Here is a 14,158-nt window from a genome sequence, read left to right as displayed (position 1 = left end):
CCATGTTCTTTGACAGTGCCCAGATGAGGTGGTAATTTATAAACAAATGCATTCTTTGCAACCCTTTCATTACCCCATTTATTTTAATAGAACTTTATAGGGCTTTTCTGCTATTTTTGCTTACTCAGAACAGCCAGACAGATGTCTGTTCTTGTTCTGACAAAAGCATCAGTTGCTTTGTTTTTAATAAATACATTGTTCTCCTGCCAGCAGAGAGCCTTTCCACTTGGTCAAGGACAAAATTCCAGCCAAATTTTTTTTTAAGAATGTGAACAATGACAAAAATCTTGCCAATAAGAATTGCTTTCCTCTTAGTGTTGAGAGGTCACAAATTTGTTCTAATTATCTGGCCATGTCCCCTAGAATTTATGTTAATCACAGAGACTTGCTTCAGTCTCAAAGACTGGACTAAGGAGGAGAAGCAGACTCTTAAGTTAATCAGGCCATTAGTGCTCTGCTTTCTTGCTATATGCTTCCCCAAAGCCTGCCATTTTAAAAAATAAAAACTTATTATTCATAGGGCTATTATCTAGCCAAAAGAGAACATTCAAATGATGTACTTATTATTTGATATAGCTGCACCTTGTTGATTTTTAGAAAGTCATATTTCAGCTCAACAGCTTGCTTCACTCAGCTCAGCTTGTGCTCTATTTTATCTGATGACATCTTACATATTGTCAGTCTGTCATGAAGAACACAAACGTAGCACGGGCTAAAATTAAAAAGGGACAACACTCACTAAATACATATCAAACAAAATTGGGACTTTCAAGGTGAAGAAAGGTGCCTGACACTTTTTTCTAATCCTGAACTTCATGACCTTTCTGAGAAACTCAGATCAGCTATTGAACAATAGCTAATCACATTTTCAATAATTCAACATGTTTTTCAAATTATATAGATGAGTACATTGCACCCTTGCAAGCCTTGTGCAGGTAAAACTGCCAGTGACTGACTTGTCTCTTGGCTTTTCTGGGGATTTGTTCTCTGAAAGATTAAAATCATACTGGCAATAATACAGGGTTGTGGATTTACTCTGCTCAACAGTCCACTCAGGCAGCTACAAACCTTAAAACCGACTGGCGATGGGTGTGGAGAGATTCACTCGTGGTAAAAGTGAAATAGGAGGATTTGGGTTTTCCTTTGGAGAAATTATTGCTAAAGAGGATTAGGGCAGGGAGGAGGGAAGTAGAACAGAAAGGATATGACGGCTTTGAGCAACGGGTGTCATACACAAGAAATTGTACATTTGCAGAAAAAACGCCAAAAATCAAAGAATCGACAAACTGAGTATTGTATCTCTTCCCATATATATCTATACTTAGGACCATCTTCAGAGCATATAGACACCACTGCCATGGACAACAGTCTGGTGTTTTACTAGTCAACATGTTTTTCAAAGCGTTATAGAAAGGAAAAGCTCTCCATAAATGCAAAGCTTTGAGAGAATTACCTTGTTTCAACAGAAAAAAAAAAAATCTATTAAAAAAAAGTCTATTACTGCAAAGCTTTCTTCCTGCCTTGGCAAAGGAGATCTCGTTCCCAGTATCCCCAGCAGTATTCTCCATTGCCACGATGACATCTGCTGGAGGGGATAGGGTTGAACAAGGATTGTGATGTCCAATTGTGAAGGCTTCTAACGTCAGCAGGGTTGGTGTAATTTCACTCACTGAGAACTACTACAGTAGTATTGAAGAGTGTGAAGAGCAACACGACAATGTTAGTGTCTTCTAGATATTTTAAACTGCAATACCCTCAAGAGACACATGAGAAAAAAAGGATTAGAAGAAACAATTCAAACCTCATCTAATACATATAAATAAAACTGGCTCAGCCAGATAATTTTAAATTATTATTATATGAAAAGAAACTTGTTAAATGTCTCTTGAAATATTCAAATATGCATTAACTGTACAATAAGAGGTATTATTGTGGCACTCCAAAGACACACTAACCTGTAGCACGTGTTTGTTAAAACAAAGGTGATGTTAGAAATCAGTTATGCAAAACAGTATAAATTAAAATGAAAATATAAGCAATGCTCTACATATGAGGTTTTTACTTTTCTCCACAATAAAAATACCACACGTTGGCTTGAAAAAATACTGTATATTCTTGCTAAATTTTCACTTCATTTTGCAAATGCAAATAGATCCTCACAATAACTGAAAAGGAAAACTGAGAATTAATATGCCTTCTGAAGCATCATATCTAACTTCTTTTGTTGGAAATGAGTTTCTGCAACTTGTTTAAATGAAACTGAAGTCACTACCCATTGTAGATGTGTTCTCAAAATAAAATTTTGCAGGGAAGCACATTTATTTTCCTTTAAGCCCATTGCACTGTCAGACTATGGCTGCAGCTTGGTTCCCTCCTCCCAGCCTCCAGAGGTTCACCACCTGCATGAGGGGTGGCATGTGCCAAGTTATTCTGTTGTCCTCTTGTTTGCTCTATTCTTTTCCTTTTCGATGGACAGGAGCAGAGAATAATGGTGTGGGGCAAATGCTGTGTGCTAGCAGGTGGTGTCTGCAGGCTCAGTCTGTGTCTGGGATGGAGAGGATGTGTGTGGATTCTGGCTCTTGCTTCTGAGCAAGTTTATAGAGGAATTTCCCAGGAAAGAAGTGCACACAAAAGGCCAGATTTTGCCATGAAACCAAAGCAAACAAAATATTCCTGATCAAATAAATTTGCAAATAAGTAACCCAAATCCTCCTGATTAAATAAACTTGCAAATATGTCTGCACAATCACAGATTCACTGTAAAAGAGGGCTTTAATTAACAAAAGGGTTTGTTTGCCTCCTGGAGCTCCTTTTGCTTTCTTGCACAGGAAGAGAAATGGTAACAGGTGCCTGCAGATGAGGTGGTAGTCTGAAATTAATGAATTCTTCAGAAAAAATCTCTATATACAAAATGAGATAATTTTTTCCACATGAAGAAAATTCACTGTAATAAGGGTAAGAAGTGAGGACAGGAGTATAACATGAAGGAATCATTCCTGTGGAAGCAAGAAGAAAAAAAATGAGACTACAATCACAAGGGTGTTTGACAGCAAGGCCCTGGATCTTGAACTTGGCAATAGTTAGAGACACTGAAGGCTTCAAATAGCAAAATTAGAACTCGGTACCAAGACAGCAGCATGAGATAATGCAGAATAAACTGGGATGAAGCAGTGTCTGCAGCCAGCAGGCCAGCAAGGGAGAGCAACATGTCTGATATGTGCTGAGCAGCTGCTTGGTCTACAAATGGGTAGGAATCCTGATGTGCCCTTTGTCAAACTTCCTGAGCACGCCTGTCCCGGACTCCAACTTGTCTAGAAATCAGAAGTGCATTGGCAAGGTAATTTGGCAGCAGATGACTGCTGCTAAAAGCAGCCATCTACTGCCAAAGGTATTAGGGTTGGCAGCCTGGGAATGTGCTGTCAATGCCAGGCAGCTTAGGAACAAGTCACAAGCTGAAAAAAACCCAGTAAATACTACACCTCTATCAAAAAGATAAGAAGATACTTCTTAAAGATTTTACAGAAGGCTTTTTCAAACTACTCCACTTAACCGGATGATGTTAAATCACACTTCTAGGAAACACTAGTGCATTTTTTAGAAAGATATCACCCACATAGCTGGAGGAATAGTTACAAAAACTACTAGTACATGCAACAATCTAACAGGCTCATTCATAAATGCTACCCTTAGCATTACACATGCCAAAAGTGAGAAGACAGTAAAAGGTAGAATCACAGATATGGAGTAGGAAAAGGACATGAAGGGAAGAATATAGTCATTTTATTTTATTTTATTTTATTTTATTTTATTTTTAATGGGGAAATGTTGCTTATTAGCATTACCATACTTGAAAAATACCCCTGATCCCAGTCTGAGCAGGTTTCTTCCCACATAACAAGCCTATAGTTATCATCTTTTTTTATGTGTGTGTGATGAAATATCATGATACTTCTTCCTGCTGGGGTCCTGTCTACACTTCCAGCCTATTAGTTACAACTGTCCTTGTCCTTCACACATGACTGTGCTTCTGTTTTCTTCAGTGTCAACAGTACTAGAGGTAATGAATGGACAGCTTAAATCCACATCTATTACTTACATATGAAAGATAAAAATATCTCTAAAACTGTGGAACTGTCCACATGTCCAACTGGCAGGCTTGCCATTCTCCTGGCCCAGAGAGGCTGTGTTAATGGAGAGTGCCTGAGCATTCTCACACCACTCAAGGAGTTGCACATATGTGACCCAACACTTTGACAGGACTGGAGCTCCTTCACAGAGGGCAGCTCCAGTGAGCCAATGGATGATCCCTTTTGACTCCTTGTTCACACACACATTCATTCTCAGGTGTGTTTCCTTCTCCTTCAGTCTGAACCCCAGGTTTCTTGCAGCAGAGTCTCAGGCTTTGGATTTTTTAAGAATAAATAATTTAATAGAGTGATACAGCAGCAGAGTCAGTTTGATTTGGGTGTCTCCAGAGAGGGACTGCAAACAAGGACATCCCTGGGCAATTACACCCTAATGGTTTATGCACCCTTGCCTCATGTGCTCTGCACATGACTTTTTATTTCAATGGTGATTTGTGGTCTGGGGTGTTCTAACACCATATGGGATTCTTCCTTCACCTCCACACAGTCAGGCCATTAACTGTTCTTATTTCCACCAGTTGTATCTTCTGCTGCTAACTGTGTCCTCTTTCTCTTCTGGTTTGTGCTTCTTGTGCACTTGCTCACCAATAACATATGGGAAACTAAAAAAGTCCTAGACCTAGAAAAAAACCATTTATAAGCAACAACTGAATCATCAGTGTGTTATCAATATCATTCTCGTACTAAATCCAAAGCACAGCACTGTACAAACTACTAGAAAAATTAGTAAGAAAACAAATTTAAACCATCCAAAAGCATAGACATCAGTGACAGTTCACAGCTTGTGTCCTAAGACTTCAGCAAATCCAGTTACTCATGCTAAGAAAGTAAAACTAAGCAAATAGTATACTAAATCATACAACCTTGTAATTCTAATTGAGTCATTCTATTTAAAACTTATTTAATCTAAACTACTAACATCTCTCAACAGTCAGATATATTTAAATTCTCTTCACAATCTCTCTCCTTCAGTTTGTCTCCACAGGGAACTTTTGAAAGGTTATCTTCCCCTCCTGTGTCTTCTCAAAGGGTTTGTAAGTCTATCAACTCCTTTTGATATTCAAGGTCTCAGACTGAAGTTTGTTTCTCCTTGGAGATTGCGTGCCATGTCCCTGAATCCTGCTAGTTTCACTCATTATCTTTTCAATGTAGGCTTGTCTGTTCTTGTGTGGGAACAATTACATGTTCTTTGTTTGCTCTTCCCACACCCTCAGGCTAAGTAAGATGAAGATGGGACACTCAGAATCCATCCTGTACATGAAGTGTTTTCCCTGGTGAGTCAGATCTGTATCTTTCACCACCTTGTTGCATCTCAGTGCTAACAATTTTATTACATACCCTCCTTTTTTTTTCAGTAACCCATTGTAAGCATCCCAAACTGCTGTCATTCACACTGCTCGGATCAAAGGTCAGCCTAAATGTGACTCTGCACAAAGAACATCACCAACAGACCCTCGCTGCTGTCACTGCATTATGCACATGTCAGCTGCTGAAAGTCCACCTTAGTAATCTGTAAATACTTCACTGTGTAACTTAAATGAAGGTTATCATTCTTTTAATTAAATGAAGCATTTAATGCATAAAGGTATGCATTCTTGCACTGCCAGAGTTCTTTACTTATACAGATGCCCACATAGAAACTCATGCTGACTAAATTATAACCATATTTTAATTTCTCCTGAAAAGTCCTGTTTACTTATCTTTAACACTGAGAATACAAACTCCTGAGAAAGATGCAACTTCAGTGGGAAGAACTCGAGTGCAACTCCCATGCAGCTGCCCTGATTAGGGAATGGGATCAGCACAATCTAATCTAATGTAGACACAGATTATCAGAAGTAATTTCTTGTACCAAAGGTCAAACTACTTGCTCCAATGTGATTCTGACAGAGCAGTGCTGGTCTGGAAATTGGTGCTGAAGCCAGTAGAGACCATTATCTGTTCCAGCACTTTTTCCATTCCCATGTGGAGTTTCCCTTCTTCTCAAGAAAACAGAAAAAAATAGTCCTTGCAACCAGCAGTGTCTGCTCTGAAGCTCCAACTTCTGCAGTTCTGGTTCCCTGCCTCACTCTATATGTGTGTAATTCAAGGTCAATGGGACTAATGTTTTTAGACACTTGGCAAGATCAAGCCATGGCGACTGCCATGTGTAAAATTAAGACTATTTTGAGCAGCCCTTTGAACATTAGAGTCATGCTTCTTGCTGGCCATGTAGTGCCTGCACTTCTCTGCTGTGCTTCATAGATCCTGCACTGGAATATCATGTTTATTGGGCCCTTGAGATCAGAAGTTTTATTTCTCCTCTAACAATCTCATACTTGTCTGTGATGTAGCCAGTTCATCCAGCCAGATTCTAATCTGCTTTGTAGAGAGCTGCAAGAATCACTTACACGAGCAGTGGCTTGACAGAACACTCCTGTGCTACACAGGGCAGGAAAAAACATATCCATCCAAAGAAAAACTGAGCAGAATTTTAGATAGATAGATGCAATTTTTCCACTGAAATCTATCCAAAGAACCACTGTGAGCTGGAGACTCTGCTTTATTAAGTGGATACAGCTCTGCTGACGTCAGTGGATTTGCAGCTGTTCACAACAACATGAATTTGGCCTTGGATCTAACAATCTTATTGTTTGGAGGGAGGAGAGAGAAGGGTTGTTTGTTTCAGATAAAACTGGGTCAGTGATTGTGTCACAGCCCTGTTCACTGCCTGGTGGAAACCAGTAAAGCCCCTATTATATCCCACTAGCACTGGGGAGACACTAACACTCTGCCACAGCTGAATAAGGGAGATATCGTAGGTCAGTGTGTATCAGGCACTGACTTTTACATACTCATAAAGAGTTTTATTAATTTCCTTGAATTTCAGAGGATTTTATAAAGGGATAACACACTACTGAAAGCAGCCATACCATTCCCATCATCCATGCAGCACATACTTGGCACCATCTGGGCTTGGCTACAGACAGATCACTGCGTGCTGTAACCTCCTGTCTAGTGAGCCTTTCAACCCTCTCTTGGTCACCTCCTCTGTCAGCCCCCAGGGGTTCAGCTATCTGTAACAAGGATCAGGTCCACCATGTCCTAGCTGCATAACATTGGCTTCTACTTTTGAGAGAATTACGAGGCTCTGAACAAAAGCTGTGAGAAAGTTCAGGCAAAAGGAAGGGGAAAATTACAGGTAGAGTTGCTGAATAGGTGTAATCAAGATGTCCAAGGAAATCCAAGAGGAGGAATACTAAAAAGAAAAGGCATAAAATATTATAGGTGGGGAAATACAGAGGTACCACTGTCACTGGAGGGCTCAGTGAAAGATGGCAATCCAGACACCCTCGTGATTGTTCCAGAAAGCAGCTGACTGCAGAACAGCTTCTTTTAATCCCCATTAATTGTTTCTTTCAAAACCAGCTTCTTCCTACCCACAAAACAAATGTGCAGTCAAATGAACATGACAAATACATCAGTGTCATTATAAGATGATTTCTCAAAGCTAGTTTCTCCCAATAGCACATGCATTATCAACACAAACGATTCCTACTCCTCCAGCAGTCATTCAGCATCCAGGAATAATTCCAAGCTCTGTGCTATGGAAAACCTCCAAAAACCTCAGCCTGATGAGAGAACAGAGAGAGAAGAGTTGGAGGGGCTAGGTACTTCATTTTCTTTAAGTAAATGCTGAAATTACAGACCTTGTCTGTATAGTGCCTTCACTTTGTCAAATAATCAGTGCTTTCTAGGTTTCCTTCTACAGCCCTTATTCACCCTGTGTCCTGTCAGCTCCTGGGAGAGTGGATGAAGGTCAGTTCAGCCTTGTGCTAGCCCCATATGGCACAGGCATGTTAGCCCAGGAACGATGGACCTATTCTAACAGGACCTATTCCAGCAGTAGGATGGAACGGCAGGAATAACAAGAAAGCATTAGCTCTGTTCAGGGTCCTGCTGGCTGCACAGGTGGATTCCACAGTCCTTCAGCTGATGCATCAGGTCACACAAAAGGATCTTTCTCCTTCTGAGCAAGGTGTACCCTTGTTCCTATTTTGTGAGACCTGCTATGCCACACCTGCAACAAACAGGCTCAAGCATATACTTACCTCTTCGCAAAGGTTCCTTTTCTTGCATTAGTCCTCCCAAACCTCTTAGAGTAGAAGAACTCAAAACTAGAGCCAAGGGTTTGAGACAGACAGCAAGCATTAAGCCCACGTATCACTAAGAATTTGTGAAAATTTATTTTATAATAGTATTTTGATAATCCAGAAAGGTACACAGAAAAAAAGAACATTCCACACAAGTTTGTGTTATCTTCCCTGCCAAATCCACAGAAGAGTTCTTCATCTGCCCTAAGGTTCCCACATTAACCTTCAGAAGGTATCTTCTACATTCAGACATTCAAATAAGCTTTTAATAAGGAGTAAAAATGTTATGCATCTTAAATGATCACAGGCTAATATTTCTTAACATAATCCAGAATACACTATCACTGAAATGGAATTTTAATCTTCATGTGATGTTATTCGAGCTTTTAACATCAACAACTCAGCATTATTTCTTACTGTCATAAAAAAAACCCAGATTGCTTCTAAGGCCATTGGACGATTATGTGAGTAACATAATACTGTTTATAATTGGATATTTTAAATGGATGTACATGGCTTTGTTCCAAAGGAGGTGCCTCAGTTGTAGGTCTCCTGAGGATGACTCATTGTTCCCTTGAAGGCATCCTCTTCCAGACAGCATTTGGATTGGAAAAATATGATTTGTTTAAAAACATATATATATATCATTTATATAATATATATTTATAAAAATTTTATTTGTATTTATAATATATAGAACTATTGCTGAGGCATAGGCACTGTGAGGTCATTTAAATGATGGCAGAATTCAACATGACTATGAAGGCAGTTTTGTCATTTCCTCTTTTGCTGCTATTAAAAATTTTACATTTTTTCCCTGCTAAGAGTTTTCCTTACATGAGAGCAATCTTTTCTTCTCCTTTTTTTTTTTGGTCTGTGAACAAAAAGTAATTAATTGGCTTATTCAAATAGAAGGGCCTGAGGAATACCCCTTGTTCACCCTGGGAAATGTGTAAAAAGCTGTAAATTGGAACTGCTGATATCAGCTTTTCTGTTTTGCAATCCTCCACTGGTAGGTGAGAGGGCATAAACTTTGCTCAGCTGTTAGTGTTATGCTCCTTTTCTGTACCTCAGTTTAGCTGTGGGTAAAGCTCACAGAGACAATCTCAGATAAACCCAGTCCTCGGTGTCACTGTTCCTACATTGCCCTGTATGTTCCTACTTTAAAAAGTATTTAAAAAAATAAAAAAATAAAGATACTAAGTATAAATTTACATGGCAAATAGACACACTCAAAGAGTTCATTTACAGATTTTTACTGGAAGGTCAGATAATGTTTATTATTTGGCTGAAAACAAATCTCTGAACTGATGGAGCCCTTGTGGACGGACTGATGTTCTCGGTAACACAACACAGCAGTTTTACCCATCCACTTGGACTTTTGCACAAACAGTTTCACTACTCTCTGATCCAGTTTCCAGCATGGAGGTTAACCTACTGAGAGCTTAAACAAGTTCAGACACTTAGGCAGATACTGCCTGAATTCCCCTATTTAGCAAGAGGATTATTAACTCTGAGAGCCACCCCCAAGAGGGGATATTTAGGTGTAAATAATCTTTCCTGCTAGGTTTCTCCCAAGAAAAGACTAGTTCTCAAAAGGAGAGCATGGCTCTTGGCAGGGACTGGGATTGTTAGAACATGCTGAAGGGCAGAACGTGCTGGAAGAAGACAAGGCAATATCCTATTTTATGTTGTCTCTTTAAGGTTATGGTATTTCAAACTCACTAAAAGAATGTATGTTTAAGTGTTCATCAAATTGATGCCCAAGAACTTTAAAGCAATAAAATCAAGAAGGCTGCTTTTTTTCAATTCATTCCCCTGTACACTTAATTTATTTTTATTTTTTTTTAATCATATGCTTATTATGACCTTGCTACAAAAATCTCCCTTTCTAGTGTTGCTTGCTTTTCCCTCTCATGGGCAAGGAAGTCTAGGCCATTTTGCAGTATCCAGAAATTTGTCAGCAGGTTCAGGCTCTGCAGGCCTGAACCCATGGCAAGCTCCCATGGGTCCCAGAGGGCAGGAGTTTGTGCTACCAGCAGACAGCAAAGCCAACCCAAACTCCTTACACCTCACAGACAGCCTATGTTCAGCTGCTCTACTGCTATGTTGCTACAGTAATTACTGAACTGGCTTTAGGAGACATCAAATATTATTTTTTTCCCTTGACAAAGGGAAAAAGAAGTAGGCTGGATTAGAAGCATTGCAGACTGCCCAAGTATTTATTGTTCTTCAGAGCGGAAAATCTGAAGGAAGGAAAAGGTCTGGAATAAGTTCCAAATGACACCAAAGGCCTGGAAATTCATTCATTTCCTGGAAATGTTAATGACTTTGTGTAACACCTCCTGTGGCAGAATTACTCACTGTCTGGGGTCAGCCAAACAGCAATACAGGAATTCCCTGCTTTCTGTGTCTTGTTTATCTGTTTCTGAAAGGAGATTGTTTTCAGAGTTTTCGTTTGTCACAGTTACTGCCTTTGGCTGGCTCTGGCTACAAATCATTCCACAATAATCTAAAATGGAAATGCTGGCATGAAAAAGGACTGCTGCCTGACAGAAGGCACGTCCTATCCTGGCTGCCAGGACAAAGCAGCCCGTCACGTCCCCAGCCTGACCAGTGAAGTACAGAGGAGCTATATGACAACAACAGTACAATTAAACAGCATTAAATTCAGCTTGGGAGAATGCAGGAGGCACACTTTCAAAACCAAATATGTCTGGCTGGAAGAACTTCCCTCACCCAAATTGTTGGAGCCCTGAGCACTCCCGCAGGCTTCAGCACCCTGACCATGCTCTCCCAGGGACTGCAGCTCCTTGTCACCTCAGCTCCTCTGGTGACCACTGGATCATCAGCAGGTCCTGTCACAGGCCTGGCTCTGTTCAGCTGTGGGGGAAGGTACCCTGCCCAAGAAGGCATTCACGTGCCAGGATGGGGTCTCCTCCACAGCTGGCTCCCTCCTGGGGCAGCCCTGCTCTTCCTGCTCCCTGGCACAAATGTGCTGCTTTCAGACAAGCATTGCTGCTTGGGTGAACAAGCAGTAAAAATGACACAGTACACACAGCAGCTTCACAGAGTGAAAAGTGCCAGTTGTGGCTTCAACTTTAAATTATTTCATGGTCTAAGTTTTCAAAGAGGACCTTAATCTTTCATGCAAAAAGGGAGAAAAACCCCACACCTACCTCACATCATGAAAAAACAAATAAAGTATAATTTCATTCTGGTCTCTCTTCCCTTTGCCTGTAAAGTTTTAATGCAACTGATGCATCTGTCAGAACAGAAAATTCGGGATGCCAGGGGACATTGCAAGTCATACTTCACATCATGGTAAGAAAACAAGAGTTTTCCTTTCATTAGCACTGAAGACACAAATTTAAAACTTGAACGAAAGAAAAAAGGGAAGAATTTTGTTAAAAAAAAGAGAAATAAAGCCATGTGAAAAGGGTCCTTGGATTCTAGAAAGAAGCAGTGAGAAAATCTTCATTCAAAACATTAAAACAATTCTCTAAGGAAAGAAATCTAGTAATGGTCTGGGAAAGACCTCTAGTAAACTGTAGATAAGAGAGTACCCTGGAAACACTTCAAACATGAAGGAACCATTCAGACCAAATTCCCTTTGTGCTCTGGCACAGCTTGGTGGGACAAGACATCCTTGCTCAATAGAAGCCACTGGCACCCAGTAAGACTATGCTCCTGAGAAGACCAGCAGCTAAGAATGTACTGGTCAAAACTGGAATATTGATTTTGGGAAGTCTAAGTTCTCCCATTGCTCATGGGACTACAAGGAAATAAACCTTTGATCTTCTTAATGTACACAGAAAGACACCCTGGCTAATGTGGTGATAAGCTCATTTTCTCCTTGAAGTTTATGTCTCTTGTAAGCACCAATGCTATGACTTGTCCTGGCACTCCTTCTGGCATAACACAGCTTAAATTCCTGTATGTAGCTGGATGGAAAAAAAATGACTGCTCTGGAATAAAGAACAGCCCTGAGGTTGTTTTTGTTAAAAAAAAAATATCTGGGATGGGCTAAGATGAAAAGAGTCAGAAACATTACAATTTGGAAAGTATCTTGCTACTGAGTTAGAAATAACCTGAGACCCACATGCAGTTCACTTCAAAAAGTTAAACTTGCTGACAATCCCTGGTTTAATACTGTCCCAATCAAGCATCTATTTTCTTCTTTGATATCCTATTTCCACTAATTCAGTAAAGTCTTGTCTGAGCATTTGTCATTGATATTTTTGGTCTCTGCTGTGACAAGTTAGTTTGTATTTCTCTAATCCACTGAATACGAATCAATGACAAACTCAGGAGAACTGGTTTTAAACCCAGCGTCTGCTAAATGCGTAATTCGGACCTCACCTGGGCAATCTTTCTTTCATGCCACATATGTCAGCTCCTCTTCAGTCAACATGCACTGAACACAGCCTGTTACTGATCCCAAGTCACAGGTTTCTGTTTGATTTCACTGCTTCACCTGGACTGCTGGCTCTGCTCGTGACAGCAGCACTGCTTGTACCTGTCAGTCATCCACACCAGGTGAGCAGAGGGCACCCAACCTGTCACAAAAGCTGAACAAAGGCATTTGAGTCTCTCACTACGCTACTGCCAGAAATAAGATCACAGTACTGCTAAATGTCATAATAGAATGAAATCTTTCAGAGAGTATCACTGAGCTTTTTAAGCAAGGTGACTTGGCATGGGATGAGTGAGTCCTCCAGATCTCTGTGAGAAGAGTGCAGGGTTCTCTTGGCAGCTTTCCTTTCCGGGCAAAAGTGGCACTGCAAATTGGTACAAGATGTGTTCTCTATCCAGCACAACCCTCCCCTTCTCACTCATGTTCCTACTAGAACACTTAATTTTCCTCATCTTCCACATCTTCTCAAACACATACACTTTGCCCACAAAAGACAGAGGCACTACAGGCAAGACAATGGGAAAGGAAAGGAGAGGCCTTGCAAGTGCTGCTTCATCTGAATGAAGGAAAGGCATGTGGAGATGAGTTACTAGTCACAGGCTCAAGGGAAAAGACACAAAACTGCAACAATGGCAGATGAATTCGTAGCATGGCTGCAGATTCCATACAAAGTCTGTATCATTGTGACATAATTGATGTCCAGGTGTCAGAAAGATAAATTACTCGTAGGTAGAATTGCCTTGTTAAAGTTTAGAGCTTGAGATGCTTTAATGATCTCAGACCTAGTGGGAGGGTAACAAAACCTAAGGGAGAAGGATGTAATGAATGTAATGTAATGAGATGGATGCAATGAACACAAAGGATGCAGATTTTACAGGCTACTAGGACATTTGGCAGAACCCCCAAGACAAGGGAGAAACTGACAAAACCAACTCAGCAACTGTGCTGAAACCAGCTCTGACTGGGTAAAAGGTAATTTCAGCAGGGGGATCTGCGACCACTGACCCAAGAAACCCATGAATCAAAAAGAAAAGAAAGACTGGGCATGCAGACTAATTAGCATGAGAAGTGAGGAAATCCTTAGCCATAAAAGAAGGAATACTAATTAATAAAAGAATGAGATAAGTTGTAGCCAATGAACATTAGCACCTTTGTTTGCTAAAATGCATAAATAGTGAAAAGTTTTCATAGTGGTAGTGCTGGCTTTGGGGATTTCCCACCCAGCACCCCTTTCCACACAGAACTGTCAATAAATTGACCCTGTGTGTGGACTGATCTCTTGCACAATGGGTTAAAGAACTTATTTTGGAGACATTATGAGTTATCTAATATATTCACATTCAGAACATCTACATCCCGTCTTACTTTTTGAATCAGAAAAAAACAAAGCATGGGTGAATTGTTACCGTTTATAAACAGTATATTACAAATTATTAATGCCAAAGTAACTGAGTAGCCTTCCT

The 14,158-nt window shown here is 40.2% G+C and overlaps 1 long non-coding RNA gene across 1 annotated transcript; it reads right to left on the bottom strand.

The window, feature by feature from the left end:
* Positions 1-4,407: 4,407 nt before the first annotated feature.
* On the bottom strand, positions 4,408-12,869 carry LOC147655867 (uncharacterized). The gene is made up of 2 exons (XR_015277290.1): positions 12,641-12,869; positions 4,408-4,764 (listed from the first exon to the last, which is right to left on the bottom strand). It is a non-coding gene; the product is annotated as an uncharacterized LOC147655867 (long non-coding RNA).
* Positions 12,870-14,158: the final 1,289 nt, after the last annotated feature.

Source organism: Cyanistes caeruleus, chromosome 1 (genome assembly GCF_971803275.1).
Source record: "Cyanistes caeruleus chromosome 1, bCyaCae1.hap1.1, whole genome shotgun sequence".
In the NCBI taxonomy this organism is placed as follows: Eukaryota; Metazoa; Chordata; class Aves; order Passeriformes; family Paridae; genus Cyanistes; species Cyanistes caeruleus.
This window is presented reverse-complemented; position numbering and strand designations above follow the sequence as displayed.